The sequence below is a fragment of the Podarcis liolepis genome (assembly GCF_965112155.1).
Source record: "Podarcis liolepis genome assembly, chromosome: 1".
NCBI lineage: Eukaryota > Metazoa > Chordata > Lepidosauria > Squamata > Lacertidae > Podarcis > Podarcis liolepis.
In genome coordinates, this window is record NC_139554.1 from 39939472 (window position 1) to 39959657 (window position 20186).

A 20186-nucleotide genomic window follows, 5' to 3' on the forward strand; every position below is an offset into this window, starting at 1 on the left:
AGCGGCTAAAAGGCTATTAGCGGCTTAGCAGCTTAGAAAAAGGGGGGGGGAGCAAAAAAAAATCGGAACACTCGCAAGACGTTTTAGTCTTGCAAACCAAGCCCATAGGGAAAATCGTCTTGCGAAGCAGCTCAAAAACGGACAACCCTTTCGTCTAGCAGGTTTTCCGTCTTGCGAGGCATTTGTCTTGCGGGGTACCACTGTACCTCTTGCTGTACAATCCTGAGATACCACACCCTTCTCTATATTGTCTGCCAAAACTCCTTCACTAGCACTACCCACAATCACTAGCACCCAATCTTAAAGGCTTTGAAATTACATCTACTGATTATCTGAACATTTGTGAAAATTATGCTTAAGTAGAGAATTCTTCCTACGTTTTATGCAAAACCCCCCAAAACTCTACCATCATAATGGGATTGTACTATTACTTTTATAATTTATTGGCTTTCAATTCGTGAGTTGGAACCCACTACTGGGTCGGAACAGCTGCTGTCAAATGCCTATTTCAGCCAAAGTTGGGTCCCAGGACTTAAAAGGGTTAAAGACTACTGTACTAATTGACCTGGAGGATACTGATTGTCTCTTTATGTTCATTGTTGATACATTTGTTTAGCACATCTATGACTCAAGCAGCAAACAACTTATACCCTAACCCTAAAGTTAACATTTGCACTGGGATAATATTTGACAAAAGTACTGTGCCGTGCTGTAAAACCAATGTGGGACAAAAAAATATTCCCTAACATGTGCAGAGCTCACAGTTTTCTGTGCACTGGAAAGCATTTGTCTAGTACACAATGGAACCCTTTTATCAGGCATAGGCAAACTCAGCCATCCAGATGTTTTGGGACTACAACTTCCATCATCCCTGACCACTGGTCCTATTAGCTAGGGATCATGTGACTTGTAGGCCAAAAACATCTGGAGGGCCGAGTTTGCCTATGCCTGCCTTTTATCCTCCCTCTTTGGTCCTCACATAGCTGTGAGTAGAGTCATGTGCAGTGCAATGTGTCCAGTCTTTACTTCCAACGGGAAGCATAGATGGTCCTCCCATTGAAAGTAATGTACAGCTGTAGCTCAGCTGGCACTATTTTCATTCAGTGGAAGGTTGGCAGTGGGGATGCCCCAAAACTCTGATGCATCCACTTCCATGCATGCAAACATGTGCACATGTGAAACAGCAAACAAAGCTGATAATTTATGGGTTTGCAGTGGTATGTCTACAAATCTACCTGGTGGCTTAATAAGTTTTAGAAATGGCACATAAAACTGTAACATTAACAGCTGGATTTTATTTATTACTTAGCTATTAAATAAACATCTCCTTACTCCTTAGATTCTAGTCAAATAAAAATACATCAAATCACAAAATACAAATTCATTCAAATAAAATACAATATAAAAAGCCCCAAGCAGAAATAAGCAGAAAGCCCCATTGAAATTCAGCTTCTTAAACTGTTGCCTCTGATCACTGAAATTCCCCTGAAATTTTTACACCGGTAGGTTTCCTTGGGCAGCTGATTCTGAAGGGGGTTTGATCTGGGAGTTAAAAGTTTGAAAATTGTAATTTCTTCTTTATGTGATTCAGATAGCTATCTACTGTATGTTTTTGGAGTTTCATTAGGTAAACTGTCCTGGAATGCTGTGCAATCAAGGGCAGGATATAAATTGAACAAATAAAATAACATAAAGGGGACCACCATAAAGAAATCCCTGTTCCACATCTCAATTGATTTTAATGACTGACTTGCTCATAAATGGAGCACAGAATTAACACAAAATTTACATGTGGGTATGTATATTTGGAGTTGGGATATTAGTATTTTCTTATTAAATTACATGGGGAAAGGGATATATGATTTGTCTGAAGTATTTGGCTACATTAATCTAGCAATTTACTTTCCTTTTACTGTACTTTCTTCTTTTGCCTCATTTATAGTTTTGCACTTGCTCTGTATCTTTTTAGAATAGTTTCCAGAAGTGTTATTGGAAACTGACATTACATTAAACACACATTTAATACATTTAAAGTATACTTTACGCAAAATATAACCAGCCTAACTTCAACATTCTGTTTCTAATTATTAGTATAATTTCCTAGATTACAACTAGAAGAAAAAGGAGAGTTGTTTTCTCTCAATTGTACTGAGATATATTTTTTTATCATGTAAATATAGCCCAGTACCTTTGTAAACCACTGTTGGGTGCCAATTGTCTCATTATTAAAAACAACAGCCTAGAATTGCTTTTTAAAAACCTATTTTGTAAGCACATTTTAAAATGCTCGCACTGTTTGACGGCAAGCTAGGCAACATTGCTTTTCTGCAAAAAGGGTTAAATAGATGTGAATGAATACAGAAATAAGGCTTTTAATATTCTGCAAATATTAACAAAGAAAAATGATAATGTTGAGTTAATGTGGGTTAAGGATGAAATGAAAATAAATTTTTCTGATTGCTAAGTGTTGACACTTTTTTGGCTATTCCCTCAAATCTTTTTCTTTTTCTTTTTTGAAGGCTGTGTAATTACAGAAGGCTTTTCCCCTCCTTCCCCCTCCTGCTTTGAGCCCACATTAGTAATGACCCTTTCACTGCTTCAAAAACCACTAATAGTCTTCAGCAAAGGCAAGAAAAATGAACAGGATAAATTGGAATCCACAGTCAGTAATTTGCATCATATGAGGCTGCTTTGGCCACTCACACTCATTCCTGGCCATCAATCCTTTGCTGTCAGGTGCTGCACTCTGCCACCATGATAAATACTCCTCCTAACACTCTGATTCGTCCAAACAATGTAATTGTCCTCTATTCTCCTCTTGGTAATGGAGATAATGAATGACTGCACAAACAAGAAGGATTGCTCATCACAGACACAGGGGTGGTTTCAAGCTGAAAAGCCTTGAGTACAAATTTTAATTGACTGAAAATCAGGGCTGGACAAAAAGATGGAAAGAACAGTCTATATTTTCTTACAAGCTTATTTCTTTTTCCGTTATAAAGAGACTGCTTTCTCCTAAGGAAGCATCTTCCAGGAATATTCAATACAAGGAGCACCTATACATGATATGGCTTAAGAAATAAGGTATAAAAATGGTTCTTTGTAAAATGGCTTATTGTCTTGGTGATGTTATTAAAATATGATATCCTTCTTTTACTAGGCAACTATTAAAAGAACCAGTTGCCTTCTGTGCATAATAGTAGCAGGGCCAATACTTTTTCATTAAAATAGAAAGATGGTATGTGGAGTCTCTGTCCTAAATGCTAAGGCTAAGTATTTTCATGGCACTACCTTGTAAGTAGATCTGTTCAGAATCACAGCCATAGCATCACAAGCAAATATTGAACTAAACATATAAAGAATGATGGCAGGAAGGTTGCAGTCAACAAATAGTATGCTATGTTGGTGCAGTATATCTATTTGAAACTAGGTACACACTTGGGGTAGAATTCTAAAACTAGCAAATCATTGAGGAATCAGCTAAAACCATATTGGGTCGAGTGACACTCTTTGCTTTCAGTAGGGTAACTACTGTGCTTCAGATCAACATACAGTACAATGAAATTATAGAAATTCAGTCCTCTCAAATGGCCCTTATTATTCTCAATTAAGAGTGAAGAACAATATAGCAACAACCTCAACTTACATGGCATTATATATTTGCAAGTTTCCCCTTTTTTAAATCAGTGATGTTATGGCTTTTTAAACATGAAGTGGACTGTTTATCTGAAAGCGTTCTGGCAGGCCACCACCACATTTCTAAAATTAAATAAAGGATTTGAAAACAATCAGCATTTCGAGCAGTTCAGACCACAGCAATATGTTTCAGATTAATTTACAAATATATGTATATATTTAAGACTAAACTACAGAACTAGAAAATTCCTACTAGTTAGTCTATAACATGCCTTCTTACACTTTATTAGAACAGACATCATATTGAAATAATAAACATGGGAGGCTTTCATTTCTTCTTTGATCTATATTACTAAATGTCTAACTGGCTCAAATTTAAAATAAACTCTGGGATGTTTGCACTTAGAAACTGGAAGGAGACCACAAGGCATAATTTGTTGTCACTTTTCATATTGTCTGACTAAAACTGTAGTTTAGTCTGTGCATTACTGGGTACCATGCAATGCTCATCCAGTCAATCACACGGTGGCTAAATACTCTTGTACTAATACAAGAGTAAAGTAGTGGAAAGAGTAAAGTAGTGGAAAGCAACAGTGACAGATTTCTTTCTCAGTATGGAATGATACAGAAGTGAAGGCATGGATCACAGCTCTATATGTTCCCCAAATCACACTAAATATATAGCAGGCAAGAAGCACCACACTATGTAGATATGGTGCAGGGCAAGCTACACTCCCATATAGACCAAGTGACCCACTATCAGCTAAGGTTAATTATTTAATTGGATCGAATCATTCTTCTATTTATTTTATTATTGGACAAAGATATTTTCAGAGGCATATGCACACAGACACACAGAAGTAAGCTGCCCAGAGCGGCTGGGAAAACCCAACCAGATGGGCAGGGTAGAAATTAATAATAATAATAATAATAACAACAACTACAATACAGTGGCACCTCAGGTTACATACGCTTCAGGTTACAGGCTCCGCTAACCCAGAAATAGTACCTCGGGTTAAGAATTTTGTTTCAGGATGAGAACAGAAATCGTGCTTTGGCAGCGTGGCGGGCCCCATTAGCTAAAGTGGTGCTTCAGGTTAAGAACAGTTTCAGGTTAAGAACAGACCTCCAGAACGAATTAAGTACTTAACCCGAGGTACCACTGTAATAATAATAATAATAATAATATGACCCAAATATTCCAATTGGCAGGCACCTCATGTTCTCCAGGCCTACTACTAAAGCCATTATTAATTCCAGTAGCAACGACTCCTTCTAAAGGCTGCTGTTACGACTAAGTTTGGAAAGCACAAAGTTTGGCCTAAGCTTCTGATGTAACCTTACCATGATCCCCTCCCACTCTCAACAGCAGCAACATGTCCTGGAAGATGCCAGTGAGGCAGAAACACTGCAGATGTTACCAGGAAGAATAACAAAAGCAAGGAGGGAGGAGCCTCATATCCTCACAGTATTGGCAAAGAAGGAAGAGGAGCTATGGAGATGTAAGCCTCTTGCACAGCACAGCCTGGCATCCCCAATCCACTCTGCAACTTTCTGCCATAGAGATGAATAGAACCAATTCACTTTTACGGCAGAACATAAACCAGGGGAGCAGGGAACCTCTGCAGCAGTCAGCAGCAGCCTAAAGGGCCAGCAAGCTGCGTGTAGCCACCTTTCTATTTTCTCTCAGCACCCTAGAATGATACACTGTCAGAAGTGTTGTGAGAAATTTAAGCTGCCTGAGATGCTTGGAGCACTGGGGATGGCAGTGATGGGCTCTGAGACCCCAGCACCTACCCAAAAAGGTCAATCTGCTTCTGGGTTTGCCACCTTTCCATTTAAAAACTATTAAGGTGGCTTGCAACAAGACAAATAAAATAATATAAAAACACAGAGATTTCAGTAGAGAAGGGTATAAAGAAATCAACAACTTAATAGGCGAAGCACCTGCCAAAATAAAATGACCACAAAATAATGGAAAACCATCAGGTAGTCCCCCTTAAACATAGATTTCCACAGCCTACGTGGAGCTACAAGTCCCTCTGTAGTCATAGGTAATTATCCAGTTAAATATTTTCTCCAATTATTATGGGTTGGAGTTAAGACTCTTCCCTGTCACTTTAGCTTGTTCTTGTGGTTACCTAGCTGTGCTTTAGCCTGTGAATCCATAAACAGCCTCTTGTTCTGGGCCTGCGAAGTAACCCAGTCTTATATTAAATAAATAAGAACTTAACACTTTCTCCAGTTCAGGTGTTGGTAGAACACATAGGATAGTCCCTCCAGTATATCTTAATGAATGAGTGGGCTCATACAGGAGGTGATGACAGTCCTTTAGATATCCCAGTATTAAGCTGCTGAGGGCATCAGAACACCTGATCACCAGCACCTTGAACTGGACATGGTAATGAACGAAACCAGCGAAGCCCTTTTAAATGAGTAACTACATGTGCCAAATACAGTGGTACCTCGGGTTACAAACTTAATTTGTTCCGGAGGCCCATTCTTAACTCGAAACTGTTCTTAACCTGAGGCACCACTTTAGCTAATGGGGCCTCCTGCTGCCACTGCGCAGCCGCTGCACAATTTCCGTTCTCATCCTTGGGGCAAAGTTCGCAATCTGGAGCAACTACTTCTGGGTTAGTGGAGATTGTAACCCGAAGCGTTTGTAACCCGAGGTACCACTGTAAATGGCTCTGGTCAAAACTCTAGCTGCTGCAAAATGAACGACTTGAAGTTTCCAGATATTTTTCGAAGGCAGCCAAACATACAGCACATTGTAGCTATCCCAATGCTCATTTAGTTCTTCATTTTCCCTGCTGTGTTTTAGAATCTGAAGAGAGGAGGAAATGATCAGCACAGTAAACAAGGACTAGGGGTGGGGTGGGACAGAAAAGTCTTGCCACTTCTGGGCTGTTACCATGGCTTTCTGGGGTGAGGGCCTCTCCCTGCTTAGTCTGTTCACAATTCACAGGCCCTGTCTACCAGGCTTTGCTGTCAGTCCCAGGCACTTGGATAGTGTGCAAGGAATCTTGCTTAGCTTTGAAAATATGAAGGAAGGTGCCCCCTCCCTATTCTATAGTATACACCATGTAATCACCACAGTATGTTTTTACATGCCTAAAAAATTAAATGTTTGCATTTAGCCTGAATATTTCAGGTAAACGAGACTACTAATAATTCCAAATCACATGCATGGTTGCCCTATTTAAGTTTGTTTTAAGGTGTGCGTTAACTGTGTGTGTGTTTGTGTATGTGTGTGTATATTTTTCTAATATTTTCCTGAAAGTGTGTGTATATGAAATTCCAGATGGGATTGGTTTATTCGGTTATAGAAAGCCCAACATTCAGTGGGAAGCACAGAAAAAAAGAGTTTATGATCAAAGCAAAAGGATCTAAGTGTTCGTTTTTAGGAAGGTTTTGAATTCAAAATATTTTGGATTTCTATTTCCAAAACTAGTTCCACTGAAAAACATTGGTGCCATTCTTTACAGAGCAAGCGAAACACAGACAGCAGTAGGGAAAAAGTTGATTGTAGAATAAATATATGACTTCTAATTTTAAATATTTAGCTCCACTAGTACTTTGTGCGAGAGTGCTAAAAGCTATAAAACAGTTGCATCTCTTGTAGGAAAAACAGGTTGCCACAACTGCCTCTATAAAATACTTTTCTGCTTTTGTTGGGCAAGCTAAATGACTGATGTCTTTCCATGTCTTCAACTTTCTCTCACTACTGTCCCTATTGTTGTACACGCATGTGCTCATGCATCAACTAATTCATTCAAACAATATAACAGGACAGGGACTATCTCCAAAAGAGTTTCCAGATGGGAAAAGAATGATAATTTAGTTCACAGTATTTGCAAATAAAAACAAAACTAAGATGTTTTATGTCTTTCCCTCTTCTGCTTTCTTTTATGCACAGACAGGAACACAGACAAATCTTAACTCTAATCAAGCAGTTGCTCCTACCTGCTGGGAAGATAGAGAGATGTTATTGTTATGACTTTGTTAATTACTTGGGAGGTGTCAGACACTGTGGTGAGGAGCAGCAGTATAATCAGAACTTGGATAGACATCCAGGAATAGATAGCCAGAGGGAGCACTGGATCACTGCTGATTCAACAGAAACACTCAATCTTCATTTATATTGTTTTGGATTGGATTTACCACTGATGCAGCTACAATGGAGATATAGCACATACACTTTTTCTTGGTAGATCTCCTTAGAACTCTACAGAGATGTTCCCAGAGTCTTTGGAGCCAAGTACTCAATCTACAACAAGGGCAGGGATGTAGCTAGTCACTTTGATATGTGTCTTGGTAACTTCCAGCTTTTAGCCTTTAAAGTTGGTTAGGAACTCGGTTACCAGACGTCCATGTTTCCCGGGGACAGTCCCCAGATTTACAAATCTGTCCCCGGACAAAATCCATCCCCGGAATGTCCCCGGATTTCAATTAATGTCCCTGGATTTCTATTTTAAGTGTTGTAGATTTATTATTAGGGAATGGATGTTGCGTGATTGGTTCAATGGCACAAGACACATCATATGGGGACTTCCAGCGAGGCAAAATGGCGGGTGCCACGGCAGTGAGCAGCTCCTGAAGCCAGCCAGAGCCAACTGCACTACTAGGCTGGATCCGGGCTGCTGAGACTGCCGCCACCACTGCCGAGAGGGAACCGGGAGCACCCGGCGCGTGAACTGGGGGAACTCCTGACCCCCCCCACAACCCAAATCGAGCCGGAAGCGAGAGCGCCTGACCACCTGACCGATTGCCCAGCAGTGCTCCGGGGCCAGGAAACTCTGGAGCTGACACAGGGAGAAGGAGGAGAGGAGAGGAGAAAGAGAAGGAGAAAAAAGAGGGGAGCCTCGACCTTGCCGTTACTTCGCACGGCACATAGTTACAGTATGGAATTTAGTCCCAGTAACATGAAGTAATGGCCACCAATTTAGCATGGCTTTAAAAGAGGATTAGACAAATTCATGAACTACTAGCCATGATGACCATGTACTGCCTTCACTGTCAGAGGCGGTATGTGCCTGAATACCTTCTGGGAATCACAAGTGAGGAGAGTGCTGTTATACTCAAGATGTTGAACTAGATTGGCCTTTGCCTTGATTCAGTATGGTTCAGAACCACTGGTGCTTCATATATTCTTATGATGTTGATTTTAGTGTAAGATTTCACTAAAATGCATTATTTTCCTTCCACTTTCAGTTAAATCTTACATATTGCTTACTGAAATATTTTAATTTTGTGATCTTCCTGTTTCTCATTTTAAGGCTATAAACTCTTCTCACATTATTTAACTTTTACTTGTCTAACCATATTTCTATTTAATTTGCTCTTTATTGGCTTGCTTTCCATTTTGCATTAAACATGAATAATGCTTCATGAAATGTTGACTGAATTTGATAAAAAACATTCATATTAATGTTATATTCTGCAAGAGGCCTCTCTGATTTCTGAGAAGCAACCATAGGTTACTTACAGACTAAAAAAGAGCAACTATATCAGGATCTGGGATTAACATACAAGTATGAAGGTAAGATTTGGAATTGTCATTTTAGATTTATGTCAAAAATTGTGTTTGCATGATCCATCTATCCAAAGTTACACTTACAAGAGTAATATATACTTAAATCAGTATCAGTATAAACTATTATTTACCTTTGTTCACTAAATCTAAACATTATACATTATTGTGCATTATATTGTAATGTAATTACTCTGGTGTTCATGCTTACCTATAACTCAGTCTACAAGTTTGAATTAGTATTATTTTAAAAAATTATTTTATTTAACTGTTATATTAACACGCAACCAAACTTGTAAGTCTGTGCAACTATGCTTGTAATATTTTTTTTTGAAATGTAAAAAAATCAATAAAAATAACACAAAAACAAGATAAATATGTAACTGGGTGAGAAAAATGGAAGCTAAGGCTTTTAAATGGCTACAAGAGCCCCAAGATATCTGAAGCCACAGATTTCTGAACACTTTTCAACACATTCAGTCATGGTTTGGGATCAAATGTAACAGCTAGTTCTCATTAGATGTCTTAATTTGTTTGCTGAAACTGCAATTTATCATATGGTAACCACAAGTAAGTACATGTTTCATTTGCACATTAGATCTGGTGCAAAAGAAATGTGAGTAATGCAGTTTAATAGACCAATTCAGACTTATGATTCCAAACTGCTACATCAAGAAACCAAATTTGTCACAAAATCTGATAATCACTAAACAGAGATAGTAAACCAAAATAAATTATTTGCCTCTAAACAACCATTGAAAGCTGCCTACAACTCTCAGTTAGACCCTGCCAGAGCGGCAGAGCTTTTCAACCTACAGGCCCTGTCAAAGGTTAGCATATATAGAACGGCTGTTTATTGTAATTGGAGGCAGCCATTCATTTATCTTAAGGAAGGTTCTTTCCAATCGTATGATCAGAGATTTTCTAACTACAGATGCCAGCAACTGAGCCAGGATCTGACACATGCAAAATAAGTGCTCCACCAATGAGCTATAGTCTCACTTCACAAGCCCTCACAGACAGGTTACATGAATAAAAACTGTCTTATGATGAGTCAGACCACAGGTCCTTCAAATCCACTATTGCTTACCCTGACTGGCAGTAATTCCCTAAGCCTCAACTGAGGTTTGAAATCCTTTAACGGCCAGATATTGAACATGGAGTCTTTTGCATGCCAGTCATGTGCTTCAACATTCAGCTGTGGGTTGTCCCTACTGTACAAGGGAAGTTGTAGAAATATCAACGATAGTGATGCACGGTAGCAGTTGGAGAGTTAGCGTCAGTTTTGACAACAAATATTCCCCCCCCCCCACTTTTTTTAGCTGATGGGGCAATAATTTGATTTGCAAGTTGGAGAAGATTTTGGATCACCAACTGCAGGTGAATATATATCAGCTCACATCTTGACTAAAATTGCAAGCAATGTTACGTGAGTCTTCTAACACAAACACATACCCATTCACTTATCATAAGTGAAGTGCAAACATCTGCAAAATGTTAAAAAAAACTTTTAAAAAGGAGAGGGAAAGCTCTTTTCAAAGATTCATCTGGCAGCTGGCCCACACAAAATACCACTGCTAGTAACAGAGCTGCCTATTCTAGTAAAGACTTCTAATTTGCATATTTAAATAAGGGCATGATTGCAATTGTCCATTGCTTATCACTGAGGTTACCTAGCCAATTGCTAAAACAAGGCTCATATTATCCTCCCCATTCTGAGCATACATATTGCAACCCTGTTGTTACATTCCATTTGTATCCAACTCTTTCTTTTCTGAATCTTAGTTATCACCACCTCATCAAATAGATTAAGAGGTAGCAATTGAGGGAGGGCTAGTGATTACTCACATCATTATGTATTTCAAAGTGTGCAAAATCTGGATCAGCAACATTATTTGGAAGTGTCCTTTGGCATTTGTAGAAAAAGGGCCACGTTATAAGGTTCTTGACATTTGTCTCTTCCTTGTAACTGCTGTTTATTATTATACAGCACTAGTCTGGTTATAAACATCAGAGTATTAATAAAGGAAAATAACACATGCAAGGTTTACAAACATTATATCTATGTTATACACTTCCTAGCAGTCCTTATTTGAGTTGCCTATTACAGTGAAAGTTTGGGGAACAGAGATCAACCATTATAAATTTGTGCCTAAATACACTAAGTAAGAAGGCTCTTTCCTGCAACATATTGAATACTAGAGCTCAGTTCTAGACGAAGTATTATTATTATTATTATTATTATTATTATTATTATTATTATTATTAAAATTTGCATACCACCCTTCACTCAAAGATCACAGGGCAATTCATCACATAAAAATTAAAAATGAGAACACAAAATACATAATAGAAATAGAAACAAACCAATGGACCCCCCTTTTTTAAGATCTGGGGGATGTTTTTGGGATAAGCAAGGACAATTTTTACTTTTATTTTTAATACAGCTGTTTTGTGCAAGAGAGGTTCTGTGCAAATGAGCTGTTTTAAAAATAAAAATACAAAAACATGCCTTCAGCAACAACCAATGGGAAAAGGCAGGGTACATCCTTTCCTTGCAGCTGATGGAAACAAAACAGAAGCAGGGTGTGTGGTGAAAACAGCAGCTAGTGAAATGTCACCACAGATGTAAAAAAAACTCACCCACACAATGTGCTTCAGTGTGTCCACAGTTGGGTAACATGCAATTTTATATTGGATTTTCTTCCCTTATCCAATTATCCATGGATTGGGGGAATCCGCAGTTAGCAGGGTTGGTGGTAGAGTGCTGGCTGGCACTTGAACGAAGACATTGTGTGGACACCACAAAAAGCAACAACAGACACACAAGCAGCTTTAAGTCCATATTAAACTCCAGTGTGGATGAGCCCTGACTTAAGTATAGTTTTTACAATAAAAAATAATAATCCTATTTCCCATCCAACCTATGAATAAGTCACATCCTCTATAAATGCATGACTTTAAAAGAAAGTTAATACTTCCTATAAATAATATCAACAAAATTCATTTAATTTGAATCAACTGAACTTTGTTCAGAGGAAATATATTTAAGGTGGAAAATGGGAGCATTAAAAGAAGTAAATTCAATTTTTTTTGTGTGTGTGTGTGTGTTTCAATTTTAGAGACATAAAATATTCTACCTTTTCTTTTTTTGCAGCTGAGCATTGGGGGAAATGACATAAACATATTGTACAGTGAGGCAGTGGCGTAGCGTGGGTTGTCAGCACCCGGGGCAAGGCAAGTAATTTACACCCCCTAACCCGTGGATTTGCGCCCCCTAACCCGTGGATTTGCGCCCACTAACCCTAACCCCCAGATGTTGTGCCCGGTGCGGCCGGCCACCCCTGCACCCCCCACGCTACGCCACTGCAGTGAGGAGCAGGGGTGCTCAAATGAACATTCTGCCTACAGGCTTCTCAGTCTTAAAAAGGCCCTTAGCCCTTATATCATCCACTTGTTTTATCCTCAGATTTCCCTCAGCGTGTGTGTGGGTGTGTGGGTGGGTGTGTGTGTGTGCATCCTCAACAGCCACTAATGAGAACAATAGATCTTTATTTGCTATATACAGTTTTCAAAATCAGACATTGTTAAACTTCTAAATAGATTCTTAAAGTTTTATAATATGCTTTATTTTATTTTTAAATGTATTGTTTTTGCTACTTTGTTGTGTGCTGCTCTAGGCTCAATTGGCAGGAAAGGTGCAATAGAAATTTAACAAATAATAATGCTGAAATAATACATGCAGACTGCATCAGAATGCAGTTTATAGAAGACTGGTTTCATACATCGGGGAGGGTTTTATGTGTGCTAACATTTCCCCTCACCATCACAAAAGTGAAACAGCTTTCATGCAAATGACACTTAGGAAGTCATTAGTATAACAGAAATCATCTAATTTTGCAAACAGAAAATCAAAGCATGTGATAATATTCTGTCCATAGCTGCCACAGAATAGGGGCAGGCCAGGAACTACTTGCTGTAAGAAGACAGTATCATTAAGCTGGTCAGAGGTGCCATTCCTTGGCACACAAGTGTATAAGAGATTCACATAATTGTAGAGTTGGAAGGGACCATGAGGGCCATCTAGTCCAACCTCCTGCAATGCAAGATTTTTTTGCCCAACATGGGGCTAAAACCCACGACCCGGAGGCTCTTCTATCTCAAAATGCTCCATAAATCAAGTATGATACCACAGCTGCAAGAGCTGTTTGTTGCAAAAAAGGGAAGCATTAGTCCTCTCTGCATTCTAAGAAGGCCAAGTGACAATACCAGAGCTGCACTCTAGGTTCAAAAGAAACCAAAAACCAGAATACATTTCAGGGGCAAATGGAAGAACCTATCTCTGGAGCGAAACTACGGAGTTCATGAAAGGCGGGAAAGCTCTGGATAATAGCAGAGTGGAGAATGGCACTAAAGAGAGGTTATACCGCATGGTCAATTTTAAATAAATAATTGGAGCAAACTCCCTCCAGTCTAGTAGGACCTTTAAAGACTCTACTTTAAGGAGAATGATTCCATCACATTAAAAATTTAGCACTACAGTGGCTAACAGGTTAAGTTAAAACTGAAAAGCCCCTGGCTCAAAATGTCACCTCTGCCATAAGCCCCATGTGTGGCTTTAGATAAGCAATTACACGTGAAGCTCAGCTTGCCCCCCACCCACCTCCACCCTTAGCTGCTAGACTGGGATAATATTAGTGACCTGCCTTACACGTTTGTTGTAAGGTTTTCAGAGAAAATGTACATGATGTTATTTGAAAACTAAAGTGCTATATAAATGTGGAGCACCATTTCATTTCTAATCTGCAATTTGGTGTTTTATTCCTTTTAAGATGGCAACACAAAATACACAAGGTATCATTCTTGCGTGCCTAGTTCATTAGATTGGGCTAGTGTTCCTGAGTTGTATCATGTTATAATTATCTTCAAGAATATCTAATCAGAATAAAGTATTTGATTCCTTAGCACAGGCATAGGCATACTCGGCCCTCCAGATGTTTTTGGCCTACAACTCCCATGGTCCCTACCTAACAGGACCAGTGGTCAGGGATGATGGGAATTGTAGTCCCACAACATCTGGAGGACCGAGTTTGCCTATGCCTGCCTTAGCACTGCAAGGCATGTTTGACATGCAGATGTGATCTACATGCACTTCTGTAGTTCCTGCTCTCTGCCTAGCTAGTCCCCTAGGCACCAACACACATGTGAGACACATTTTCTTAACGCCTTGTGCTTGATGTCATTCTACACCAGGCTTCCTCAACCCAGGCCCTCCAGATGTTTTGAGACTACAATTCCCACCATCCCTGACCACTGGTGCTGCTAGCTAGGGATAATGGGAGTTGTAGGCCAAAAACATCTGGAGGGCCGAGGTTGAGGAAGCCTGTTCTATACAAACCCAGAATGGGACTCCCTCCATAGCAACAGAATGCTGGTTAGGCAGAGGTCCTGTCCTGCTGAAGAAGCCCTATGCATGTGTATTCCACATGTACTTGTACAGAACCCTTCAAAGTGATGCTGAACGTGCAATGTTATAAGAACCTAAGTGATGTTGTCATCCAGATTAGCTTCCACATTTTCACTGCCCCGCTTCATGCATTAAGTACCCATAGGTGAGTGCCCAGGAGTGTCATTTTTAATCTGGCAAATGCCGTATTCTAAGGAAGTGGCCAAGGCCTGCACTTCCATATTGGCCTTTGCAGTATAATGTGGTTTCCCTGAAGTTCATGCCTGTTGTATTTATAATAGAATTTCATCTAAGCTTGCTTTGCTGGTAACTTTTACACTGCTGGGTAACAGTTCTGAGGTGGTAACAAACAGCTTCAGTGCTTGTGTCAGGAGAAATAAAACTGTTATTATTTAAAACACTTCAAAGGCCACACTTGAACTCCACAGCTCTGCAGAGTTGTCATGAATAAAAAACAACAACCAGGCTGTAGAACACCAGGCTGCCCCCTCAACAATAAGCTGTCTTCTCTCCAACTTACTTTTGGATTCCTGCCAGTTGCCCATTTGCTTTACACCATCAATTTATATTCACTGAGATGGTGTAAGGTTCTAGAACAGAAATTATTATCAAATTTGCCTGCCAAACATATGAGCAGCAAAAGCTGGTCTTTCAGAGGCCTTTGTGTACAATCCAAGGACCCAATTCTGTAAATACTTTCTGCTACGTATTCAGTACTTTTAAAAACTCAGTAAACTCAAAGGTACTACACCTGCTAGTAAAAAACTAAAAGCAAAGTCAGATTATGATGTTCTTACCTTCATCATTTTAAGTTGTTCCACTAGCACCTTTTTTTTTTTTTAAAAGAAAACTCCAGATGGGTAAAAATGCAACAGAATTAGTTAGCATTTTGGGCATTATCCTTTTATTTTATTTTTGTACACTAACTGTTTGCCAACATTTATTATCAGTTACAAAATGTGCTATTGTTTTAACAAGTTGCACACTAGAAGAGGTATACTGAGAATACCTCACATGTTTTGTATGGAGCAATAACCCCTCTGCGTCTGAGGTGAGTCTGAATTCTCTTCAAAATGTGGGAAGTCTTTTGCACTTTAATGAAAAATGTCTGCCCTGTAAGAATGACAGGTTTCAGTGGAACTATGTGATTATACTTTAACAGTGGAGCATTGCTCCACTGAGTTTGAAGGGATTTACTCCTAGGTAAGTGAGCATAGGATTTCAGGTTAAGCATGCAGCTTCATCATCTGAGAGAAGAGATCAGACACATAAATGGCCAAAGACAGAACAGAATTTAGCTGGCTATAAGCCAAAACCACTTCCCAAGCCATTTTCCTCCCAGTAGGTTCTGAGATTAGATATAACCTCCAACACCCGCTCTACACACACACACACACACACACACACACACACACGAAGAAAAACACCTGTGGAGAAGTGGTTTCAAGGGAAAGTGAATGCAGGAGAATAATTCAGCACCACATTCTATGCTTTAGTTTGTCCCCACACTACTTTAGTGAAATTTTAGCAGGCAGGGTACACCACCATAAAGTGTAATTAAAGTTGAACATCAGATTGCACTAGAAACGGCAGACGCCAAAATGTTGTGGAAGACTGTGAACTTATGCTCAAAAATGCATTTAGGATGGTAAAAGCTACTGCAACTGGGAAGGGAATGTTTCATATAATGAAGATGAAGTTTCTCTGAGTATGCTAAATGCACTCTGGGCAAATGCTCAGAGGACAAAATACAAAGAAGATGGAAATGCAGGTGAACAAAGAACCTCATAGGAGCCAACTACTAGAGGCTGTGGGGACTTTGGCCCCCAAAATAAAAGATTTGAGGGGGCCAGGCCCCCACAAAGTTGATGGGCATTCCCATTCAAATGGTCTGTGCGCACTTCATCGCATGATCTATTATGTGGGGCAGGGCTTGCCTGGGCCCCCACAATATTTTATTCAAGTTGCCACCTCTGAAGAACTGGATAGGTTTGGATGCAGTAAGCAAAAATCTCAGCACCGGAAGAAGCAAGAGTTAAATTACAGGTGTCAATGCTGTGAGGAGCATTAAGCAGTGTCCAGCAATGGAGAAATATAGTATATGTAACAAATGTGGTCACTTTATTAAAGCATGCAACCATTCTACGAGAGATCAGAAGAAAGTTCAATAGAGGCAAGCAGATACCTCTCCACCCACCAGTGCAGAGGAGGCCTTTTACATTGGCATTCTGATAAGAATAGTCCCAAGTCCAGAGGAGTGAAACTGATATAACTCTTCAACATAAGTGTACGTATTAAAACAAGGAGGCAGTGTTGGGAATGAAAATCTGCCATTCAGGAATTATTAAGCTAAACTGAAGGTCTTCACACTGAACACAGATGCCTTTGAAGGTACAGGCAGGATAGATAATAAATATGATGTTACACTGATGAAGCCAAACAGGCCAATGGTACATGGTCTGTGTAGGCTTCTTTGGTACTTCAAATAATTTAAATGCCTTTGTGACATTTGGAATAATTGGAAAGGGGGTGGATTAGTTATTCATCAGTGGTGGTCTGATAGATTCCTGGTGGAAAGAGTGTAAATGTCATTTTCCTACCACGGATCCTAGTAACAGTCAAGTGTCTGATGTGGACAGTAGACCCAAAGCCATGACCTCTATTTTCCTTATGCTACAAGGTTACTTCTGTGGATTCCTAGGACAGAAGGAAGGGGAGGCAAACAATCTGGTGCATTATGAGCTCCTTTGAGGGGTTTGTGAGAGTTGTTTTGGAATGCATGCAAAGCCTAAAATCCTTTCGAGTGAAGACCCCACTTGTCCCTTGATCTCTCTGTACTTACAAGTGAACTTGAGAAAGTCATTTGCAGTGAGGAAAGAAATAGGATGCTCACCAGTCAACCAAGCTTATATGTGTGTACCCCTGCCCGCTTCAGTGAGAGAGCTCCAGCAATGGAGAGCGCTAGGAAATTAATGTGATAATGTTACTCTGGGCAGAAAACAGGGGATACACTGTGTCCTGCCAGCATTTAGCAAATTTAATACAGGCAATGAACAATTTTGTGTGGGGGTTGTGTTCCTTACCCTCATGCGTGTTGGCAGAACACATGTAAGCCCACTCCATCCCATTCTCTCTCCTTTTCCAGCCACTTCTGGGTTGCGGTGATGCAGGCAAAAAGAGAATTGCCTGTACACAAACAAATCCTTGCAAGATGTGGAGGCTATGGACCGAGTCAAATGTATGACTTGATGTTGTTGTAATTTAAATTTGTATGCTGCCCTTTATCCATAGATATCATGGCAGTTTGCAACATCTTATTGTAGATGTGTACTCAGTACAAAGAGCTCTTTAGGGAGCAGAATCATTGCTTTGAGATTTTACTTGGAAAGCTCAGAAATGCAGAGAAGTATGTAGGCAAGCCCTTCAGGGACACAGTAGAAAGAGAGAGAGGTCTGTTTCGGAAAACAAGGGTTTTAAGATAAGTCAGTTCATACTGATGTAGTAGGAGACCATTCAGGAAAAAGGAATACACGTCTCTGGTATTGCATCCATAGCAGGGGTGAGGAATGTGTAACCTGTCAGATGTTGTTGGTCTACAATTGCTATAATCTCTGCACTGGCTACTCTGGCTAGGGCTGATGAAACCTGGAATCCAACAACCACTGGAGGGGCACAGGTTCTAGTTCTCTGAGCTATAGTCTCTCATGCCAAGGATGAGAAGGGGGATGCAGTCACAGTGGGGGTTTGCTATAATAATAATAATAATAATAATAATAATAATAATAATAATAATAATAATATATTATTTATACCCCGCCCATCTGACTGGGTTTCCCCAGCCACTCTGGGCGGCTTCCAACTGAATATTAAAAACAGTACAGCATCAGAGAGATGTGTTTGTATGTGTGACATACCTATCTAGTGAAAAAGTTGTGGACAACAGTCACAATCTAGATGGGAAATTCATGTTAATTCATGAGAGGCGTCAGTAGTTTTGTAGCATACCAGTTCCTATAACATCGGTAAATATAGTTCTGGGGTCTCTGAAGATAAATTTAGGTTACAATGTTGAAGGAGTGGCTCTTCAGAAATTCTACCCGTTCCATATATAGGGCAAGCTAGACCAGTAGAGCTAAGGGTTTTTGGTATTTGAATAAGATAGTGAGAAAGAGCTTTAGATTTACTGTACACTGGGCAGCTTTGGGAGAAAGGCTGAGCTATGCAAACAAGAGAGGCTCCATTTGTGCTACAATGGAACCAAACTGCTGGTTCTTAAAACAGTAGTAGTAGTACTGTAGTAGTAGTAGTAATAAAGTTTGCATAGCAGTTGTATAATTGACATGTAGAACAAAGTTGATAGTAGAAGTATATGGGTGTGAGATAACCTCAGTTAGGGGTTATCCGAGTGTTCTGTGTCCTAAAAGAGAGGACAGGATAGATCTCAGTCCAATAGATGTTACTGACAAGTGAACCAAAACAGTGGAGGATGAATCAATAGCAAAATGCCCATGAAAAGGACACATAAAGAAGAACAATATAGATAGGGAGGAGTGTGTGTGAGTGCTCGCATGCTATTGCTGGAGGTCTTAAAGCAAGATGGGTGAGTTCCAAAACCTACTATCAGAACAGAATGTATAGGAGGGATATCAGAAACCTAATAGAAAAGTGATAATCAATGGGATGCAATTATCCATAATTATAAAACTTACAGAAAATGTAGAGCAGATTGAAGTGGCAATGTTACTGCTTTATATGTCAAGGAGGCTATTGTATGCAATAAATTAGAAACCCATGGGAGAGTAAATTAAATCACAAAAATCCCCCTAATGAATGTTCCAATTGTAATCTTGAGGCGGGGAGCAAGGAGTCAGCCAAATAAACCCCAGTAGTCTTCCGATAATGTCTCTCAATTTACATTATTATGATTCAGTAAGTTTTCTAGTGTCTAATATTTTGTCCTAAACACCCCCAGTCAAATAGCTTGATGGAAAATGCGATGAAAATTGTAAAAACAACTGATGAGAAAAGCATCAGGCTCAAACACAGATACATATTTTGTACTTTCATTGACAGGCAGCACAATTAAAGCCATGGAAATTGCTGACGATCTGTTCCTCAACAGAGAAACCAAGAACATGAAGGGAAGAACCACAATGCAGTGCCCCCAAATAACCTTTGAAGTTCAAACTCATAAATTGCATAAGAGAGTGAAACAAAAATAGCTAAGAAAGAAAGCAATGTGTATCACTATATCAAAATTAAGTGACAAAGCATGATTGCATACTGGTAACAAGTGGGTGCAGAGAACTGTCATTAAATAAAGAGGTTGCAGCTACATCTTATGAAGACTTCATCTCTTACAAATTTTGAAAGATGAGAAGAAATACTAAGAAAGGGGGGGGGGCAGTCAGAAGCACCAGGAAGCAATCCAACATGCAAAGTGGGAGGGGGGATCTAGAAATGAAACTACAAAGGTATAGTGACTTCTGGAGTGAAGGAATTCCAGAGAACAGTATTAATAACCTGGGGCTAAAATGCTAAATGGCT

The 20186-nt window shown here is 39.6% G+C and overlaps 1 protein-coding gene across 26 annotated transcripts in view; it reads right to left on the bottom strand.

The window, feature by feature from the left end:
- The window catches only part of MEIS2 (Meis homeobox 2), a 233695-nt gene that overhangs the window by 83283 nt on the left and 130226 nt on the right, over nucleotides 1-20186 (bottom strand). The gene's annotated exons all lie outside the window — the stretch shown is intronic.